Source organism: Glossina fuscipes, unplaced genomic scaffold (genome assembly GCF_014805625.2).
Source record: "Glossina fuscipes isolate IAEA_lab_2018 unplaced genomic scaffold, Yale_Gfus_2 26, whole genome shotgun sequence".
Lineage (NCBI taxonomy): Eukaryota > Metazoa > Arthropoda > Insecta > Diptera > Glossinidae > Glossina > Glossina fuscipes.
Genome location: NW_023998421.1, coordinates 5,238,760 through 5,246,657, shown reverse-complemented (window position 1 = coordinate 5,246,657; position 7,898 = coordinate 5,238,760).

Genomic DNA, 7,898 nt, shown 5'->3' with positions numbered 1-7,898 from the left:
GGAAGGGTATTTGCGTGGTTTTCCCCGTTTCTTCTTTGTTGTTAATTTCATTTTTTCAATGAACAAGAAATGTTTGTGCCAAATTTCATCTTCCTGTCTTTATTTTTTTGGCTCTGACTCGTCCACAATGCCTCCTAAGGGTGAATCAAAATGTCCCCTAAGAGTCGAATTAAGTATATGTCATCGGCAGCTGCAAAGGTGGTGAATAGAGATGAAGAAAGCCTGGTCGTGGCTATTTAAAGGTCTTTTCGTCTTAATTAAAAGCTATTGTAGACTTTTGGAAATTTACACGCCCTATAGTGATTTTTTTTAAGCTCAATATTTGAAGCGACTCATAATGATCCATGGGTAGTATTCTAATATTAACTTCATTATGCCTAAGAGTTTCATCTGATATAACATATTTCCGATAATATCCATCGACAAAAAGTTTCTACCGCTGCCAAGCAGTTACTAACTTGTCAACTGCAACATTTACGTTCGCCTGAGCATAAATAAAAGTTTTTTTGTTAGTGCCCTCTACTGCCATTAGGTATTTTAGCTATTAATGCACATACATACATGTATATGACCTATAGCGATAAAGCGATATAAACAGACGTATCAAAAAGAGAGAATTAATTACAAGTGATTACAAGTCTATTTAACATTTCGAAAAATACGCTTAAGAAACTTAAGAGTTTTCTTGAACGACGGACACTTGAAATCTTTTCATTATCGCTATGTGCACCATGTCATTGGCCCCTGTTCCAAAGTATCAATAAATTAACAATAAATTCTAAAATTACAAAACTAAACAATTGTCAATAACTTCTAGCCCAACAGAACAATATAATAAATTAAGCAATCGGGAATTAAAGGTTCATGGTTGCTGCAATGTGTTTGTGTTATGCGGGCAGTATTCGTTAAGGCATTTATAAATGTTAAAATTATGGTTATTGGTACAATTTACCAGCAAAGATAATAACGATTATAGATAAAACTTCATTTGACAACTTTATCTGCAGACAATTTATGGTCAAAATTTCCCCAACATGAGTGGTATGAGTGGTATGGAAATTTTGCCTATTAACGCTAGAGTAAATATGTTTATTTCGAAAGTAGGGCAAGTCCATTCCATTCAATTGGAAATTGATGAATTCCGAACTGGTTAAAAAATCTTCGTGGGAATGCTTGTTTGCTTTCAAAAGCCATTCTGCCATCTGCCCTCTCCTTAGGCTAGCAGTCTCTCTTTCATATTATAATTATAAGTGAAATATGTATGTATTGGATCAGGGCCTCTACACTCTTAATAACAATGAAGTTAATATGTGCGTTTGAGATGAAACTATCGCGTTGGGAACATCTTACTATTAGAAAAACTTACAGAGTGTGAGCACATATGGGCACACTACAGCGTACAATGATAAGTTCACAGTAAATAACTATCAATAAGAGCAGTGGTCTGTTATGTCTTCACCGACTCAGCATTCACTATAGTTACGACCAAAGAAACTGCTAATGCATTCAATTCAGAACTCGTAAACACTGACATGCGTATTCGGCCACTTGGGCTGAATGCTAGCACTATAAACTCTGCATCGCATAATAATAAACTTACATTATGTAATACCTCAGAATATAAAAAAAAAGTGTCTACTAGTTTTTACCAATATTTTTTAATTTATTGAAATGCAAATGATTAAAGATCTCACAATAAAAAAAAAAAAGTAGATTCGCCTCACTTCCAAAGCAAACTGTCCAACTGTTAAAAGATGTGAGGTTTCAAAGTTCCACTCGAGGTAAAATTCTAAACATGTTAGTCGTACGCTTGGAAAGCCGTTCTCGTTTTAATGAAAAGCCTTTGATAATTTATGGACGTTTACTTACCTTTAAATTACTCGTTAACAAGGATTGTTTATTGCATTGGTAGACATCGATCGGAACAACAACTCTGTGTTTGTTTCCATAAGAATATAAATTCTTTAGATTTTTCCCGTCAGTTAACTTTTTCGAATGCGCTTAGGCGTTCAAGTGTAAGAGCAACCAACTAATTATTTGAACAATATTTTTCGAAATAATTTGTTTATTAGAAGAAAGCATTGCTAGCTACTCAGACTAGCATTAATTTGTTGAAAGCGTAGGCAGCACATGCTTTTGCGCCAATTACTGTTTTGAAAATATTCAATGCAATTTACAAACCCATCATTAATCTGGATGTCTACAACAATAACACAGTCTCCTTAACCTACTACTTCTTAATTTCGGAATAACTCTTTTTATCTCCAAGTGTTTCTTTTTTCATTTCATTTTATTTGAGTGTTTTGGCCTGAAAATAAATTTTAGCTGTCAACGAACATAAACCTATTCATTAATTCATTTGATTGTAATAACTGTGTAACTGTGAAAAGACCTCCTATTCACACATATTTCATCACTCCTACCCATTGTCAAATTAATGTGTGCTGCGCTGCCTTACATAGTTCAAAACAACCTTGGGACACCCAACATACAATTCTTACAAGATCGAATGTGTAGAAAATGCATAGGATTATCTTGATTACAGCCACGCCTATTAGGCTGGGAGGAGGAAATTAGGCTGCAAAAAGTCACGAACATTATTAACGGAAAGTTATAATTTAAAAAAGACGTCGTTGTTATATGGATTTAGAATTGAGTATTTGAAACTTTTCCAATATAATACATATATACATTTATTTATTAAAGAATATCTTAGAAGAAAATGTGTGTGTACATTTTGCATACTTGATAGCAAAGAAAAATCTGTCAATTTCGCATTCTCTAAAGAAAGATGCCGCCAATGTCACGGCTTACTTCTTAGTCGTTAGACACCGGCGTACTGCCTATGCGCTACATATGCTACCGCTCTGCTTTCCAACATACAGTCTCTTAAGATTCAGTTCCCGACCGCCCGACTCGTTACGAGATGGTGGATGTTAAAACTCACTCCATGCGAATACAATACTTGAACTCCTTAAGAATGCCTCGATACATTTATGGAAGGTATGTCCACATGTCATATAGCCGTCCATGCCATTATTTTACTAATTGCTATTCAACACTTTTACACTTAATGAAATATAATATCTATGGAAAAATACTAACTCTATGTTAAACCTAGCATTCAGATAATGCTTAATAGTTAGCTTAATAACAATATTTCTTATGTTGGCACTTGAGGCCAATAAAATCAATTAAGCAGGAAAAACGTTTCAATATCTTAGCAATTATCAAAAACATATATCGCGCATTTTTTCAAATGATAAATCACCGCAAAAGTCATGGGGGTTTTGTATATACATGTGCTCATACGATTGCAATAAATATGATAAAGGGGTTCCAAAATGAGACGATATTTAAATGCTTTAATAAAACCTATTTCTTCTTTGATAATAGTATTTTTCTCATAATGGGCAATAACGATATGAAGACGATATGTGCTTTAACATATCTTAGAAAAGAACATTTCCGTATTGGTTATGAAGGCATTTGCATATTCTCACACAATACCCAAAACTTATTGAAACAATTGCAAAGAAATGTCGATAAGGCTGTACAGAATTTTCTCTAACGGTGTTTTAGCCGCTCAAGCCGCTTAACCGCTGATAACGCCTAACTTACATTACTTTGTTGCAAGATTACAACTCACTCTAGACTTATACTATCAGATATATGCTGAAAAACAATCCATTCATCTTAAAGCTTAGACCCGAACTAAATGTCTGTTCATTTTGGAACACCACTTACAAAAGAAACATAAAGTGTACGCGCATAACTCGTTCATATTCTGCCCAAAATATGTGCAAATGTTTTACTGATCATAATTGATCTGATTCGCTGAGAAAAAAAAAATTGTTTTTTCTTTCGTATCACATATTCATGTCAGTTAAGCTAACATTTTATGTAATTAAGTAAAAATATTTTTCTCTTAAGTGTAAAAAATTTAATGAGAAATTCATTCTTATCTTATTAATAACTCAAATTTACGAAATCTCTAAGTACATCTGCACTTTGATTACATACCATATAAAAATACTGAGTAAAACAGGTGTGTTACTAACCGTCTGGTCTGGTTGTAACCAGTCTCATTGTACCTTATCGCACTTAACTATTATTATTATTATTATTATTACTATTATCAGAATGATGGCAATTTCAAGCACCCAAATATAAACGGAAGTTCAAACAATAATAACACTAAACTTTTTATTTACCAGTAACAACAAATCACACATTTCTTCTATAGAGATAGATCATCATAGAAAAAAAAGAGAAATGTGTTCCATATGTCATTGCTTATGCAATGTGGGTTAGAGTGCGCAGAAAATATTTATATTTTCAATTGATGTAAGATTTTGAGTCTGTTTAGTCAAGTCATCAAGTCCAATCGAGACAGTTTTCGTATTTTTGGAAATGAGAGCTACGAGCTCTAGAATACCCTACGTCATTTGTTTGTTATACTCTACACCACTTGTAGTGTAAAGTTATACTAAATTACGGATGTATGCAACACCTCGAAGGACGTGAGACATGCCCAACTCTTATTATACCGATCGATTAAAAAGCAATTTCTACGCTTTTCTGTCCGTCAGTCTTGTTATGTTTTTTTTATTTGATATGCCGGCTGGTTTTGGCCCGAGGACGAACGCTATTGAAAATGATTGGGACCGAACTAGTTTTTCGACCACGTCCCGATGGGTATTTAATGATGGCCCATGCCACACTTTAATGTCTTTATTTGTTCTTATTGTGGTCTTTTAAAATAACCTACGGCCTCTAAAAGACATCAATCAGAAGTTTGTCTCGTTGGCATTCATAACGTAGAGACACTCGCGCTATACTTTTGAAACTTGGCGTTTGATATCTATTTTGCTTTACGCCTATGTTTTCTTTTACAAGTATCCGAGAACTATAACAAACGTTCGATTTCAAATACAGAGCAAATGTTCGCTCCGGACGATGGAAAACAACCGCAGATATTAGCACTTGAAGTGTCGTAAGTAGTAATCGAAAAATTCATTGGAATTAAACTAACGTAACTAGCAGTAGCACTGATCGAGTATTTTCACTGTAACCATGGTTGGCTGCGCTGCGTTTCATTTTAAGCGAAGTGATTTCAAATTTCCGATTTTCACAGTTGTTATGACTTTATTACAATTCATATTAAATGTTATTAGCTCATAATGTTAAAAATAACCTAAAACCTTTGATTACAGCTTTCCTTAAATAGAACTTGTTACACTTTTTCAATTAGAAACATTGTTTCGCACTATTGCAGTAAAGTATTGAAACATTGTTTGCAAATTGTCATTTCCAATTATTTTCACAGATATGAAGTTAGTTGTTACATTTTTTGTCGTTTTTTTCCTAATTCAATTACCAAAGCAGAGGAGCGTACTGTTCTTGTCATTCCTTTTGTAATATGTGCAAATCGTATCAAAAATCCCATGCAATATATTTAGAGTAGAAATTCACTCGGAAGGTTTTTTTCTTTTTATTAAAACATGATTGCATTGTGAAAAAATTATTAGAATTTTATTTGTTCAAAATATCGTCTATCGTTAAGCCCATTCCTTGAATGCTATGCCTTGTGCGCTATCCAGGCCGACATAGGTGATTGAGGGAAAAAGATGTTAATCGAGAGGAATGACGTCTGGTACGCAGGACAGCAAACTTCAATTCGGTGGCGCCCAGGTTTTCGTTAAAGCTGTTAGGATGTGTAACCGAATATAGCTGACCTGAGTTTCCTTCTTTAATGACCGACTTAATTGTATCATTTGTTGTTGTTTTCTGTTGTAATTTCGTTGCTTGCATATAAGGAGCCATTCATAATATCTTTAATCCGTCTGATTGCACTAAGCGCAGCATATTTAAATTTTTTCGATTTTGGCGTGACTTTTCCCCTTAGTAATATCGTAACGCATTCCCTTTTCATGTTTCATGCACTTCTCTTCTTCTTCATGTGCAAAGATAATCGGCGAGTCAACAGCGGATGCGTCGTCACCTCAACGTAGCAGTGGGTCAATGTGAGCACGTATGACAAGATATGTAAACATGAAACCCGAATTTTCGTAATAAGTAAACAAAAAATAAACATTTACGATAGAAAATATTTCAACCGAAGTATATCTGTTTAACGATTTATGGGTGCCACGGTACCATTCGTGAGTGAGTAGTTATGAAGAGGCCGCAAGCCTGGTGATAATCCGCGCAGACGAGCGTTAGGTAAAGTGCGGCTTAGCAATATGGATGGATGGACGGACAAAATGGGAAAAGTACGCTCCTTTCTTTAATATTCTGGACGATTTTTATTTAAATAGTGAAACTTTCAAATCGATTAGTTGTTGATAATAGCATATGAATTTGGCGAGCTCATCAGACTTGTTAAAGCTGTGAAGCTAATAACAGACCACACTCATCTTGTCCCACCAAACGCAGAATGTCGTCTTCCTGCAGTCAATGAGAATGGTATGCCTGGATCTGCTCGTGCATTTGCAAGCGTGACATTTTCAAAACAACAGGACACCTTGCAAAAGTGACTTTTTTTATAGCACTCAAGTGAAGAAAAGATGCCGCCGATGAACGCTTTTTATTTCCCACATTTTCGTTGTTAGAATAAAGTATTTTTACGTTAAGTTGTTTCTTAGTATTACGACTGCTTGTTATGTCCCCATGTCCAAGCTGTAAAAAAACACAACCGCAGACAAGTGTGCCTCATACACGTGATTTTAAAGCCGTTTGCGGGAACTTTCCCTGGCTTTTAAAAAAGTTAGTTAGCGATTAATTTATTGTGCATAGTTAATATAATTTTGTTGTGTGTTGTTCAATCCGCCACATTTTTTTGCCAATAGCTTAAGAACTGTTTAAGAAATCGCTGTGACCCAGATTCGAGGAGCCAGATTCTTCAAAGCTTGGTGGTCACGATGTTCACCCAAAGAGAAGATGGTTCTTGCAATTTTTATTCATTCTTCTTTCGGTAGCTTATAGATATGAATCTAATATGGACTCCTCCTACTACATGGAGTTCGGCGATGTGATATGGAATATATAGTCTTCCATTTTTTAACGAATTATTTATTCGCCACACTTGAATATGTTTACTATTACGTTACTTTGTTTATTGCTATTATTCTTTTCTTTTTTTTAATATTTGTTATTATTTGCTGCAATTCAATATCGTATAATTGTACGTAGTTAACACCTGTTTTCCTTTTCTATGCATTCGTTCGAAAATAACGAATGGTTCTTGTTTTGCGGAATTTTTGCTTCGAGCTATTGATAGCAGTTTTATAATAAAATTAATATTTAAATCAAATACCAATTTAAAATCAAAAATCTGATGTAATCGTATGCAGGTATTACCTATAATAAATTCTATATAAGAATATTATATTTATAGACATTTTTTCTATTTTTATAATATAAACTCTAGCTGATGTCTTGCAAAGTTGCAATTTCATCATTGCGAGCTCAGAAAATTATGATAAATTAACATAATTATTGCAGCGAAAAATATCAGCTTGGAAGAACAAGCAGCGTTAATGATTATTTAAAAATTGATAAGGGCGTTCTTTTCAAGTAGAAGCGATTAGCTCGTAAGTAACTCGTCATACGCATATCAAGTAGCAGTGCTAGAGAAAGAATCCATAAGATTATCTTTTGTCGATCCGCCTGAGTGGCCGACTAGGCAAGGGTCTCGACTAACAACTCAATGGTCGTGGGTTCAAATCTCACGTGCGGTAGAGTTTTTAATACAGCCGAAAGCCTAACATGCTAGTGCTTTAAGACTTTAGTCCTAGAATTTATTCTCTGGCTAAATTTATAATAATAATAATAATAATAATAATATCTTTTGTCGAATGTGATGTGCGAAGAGAAGGATCATTTACCTGCCCTCT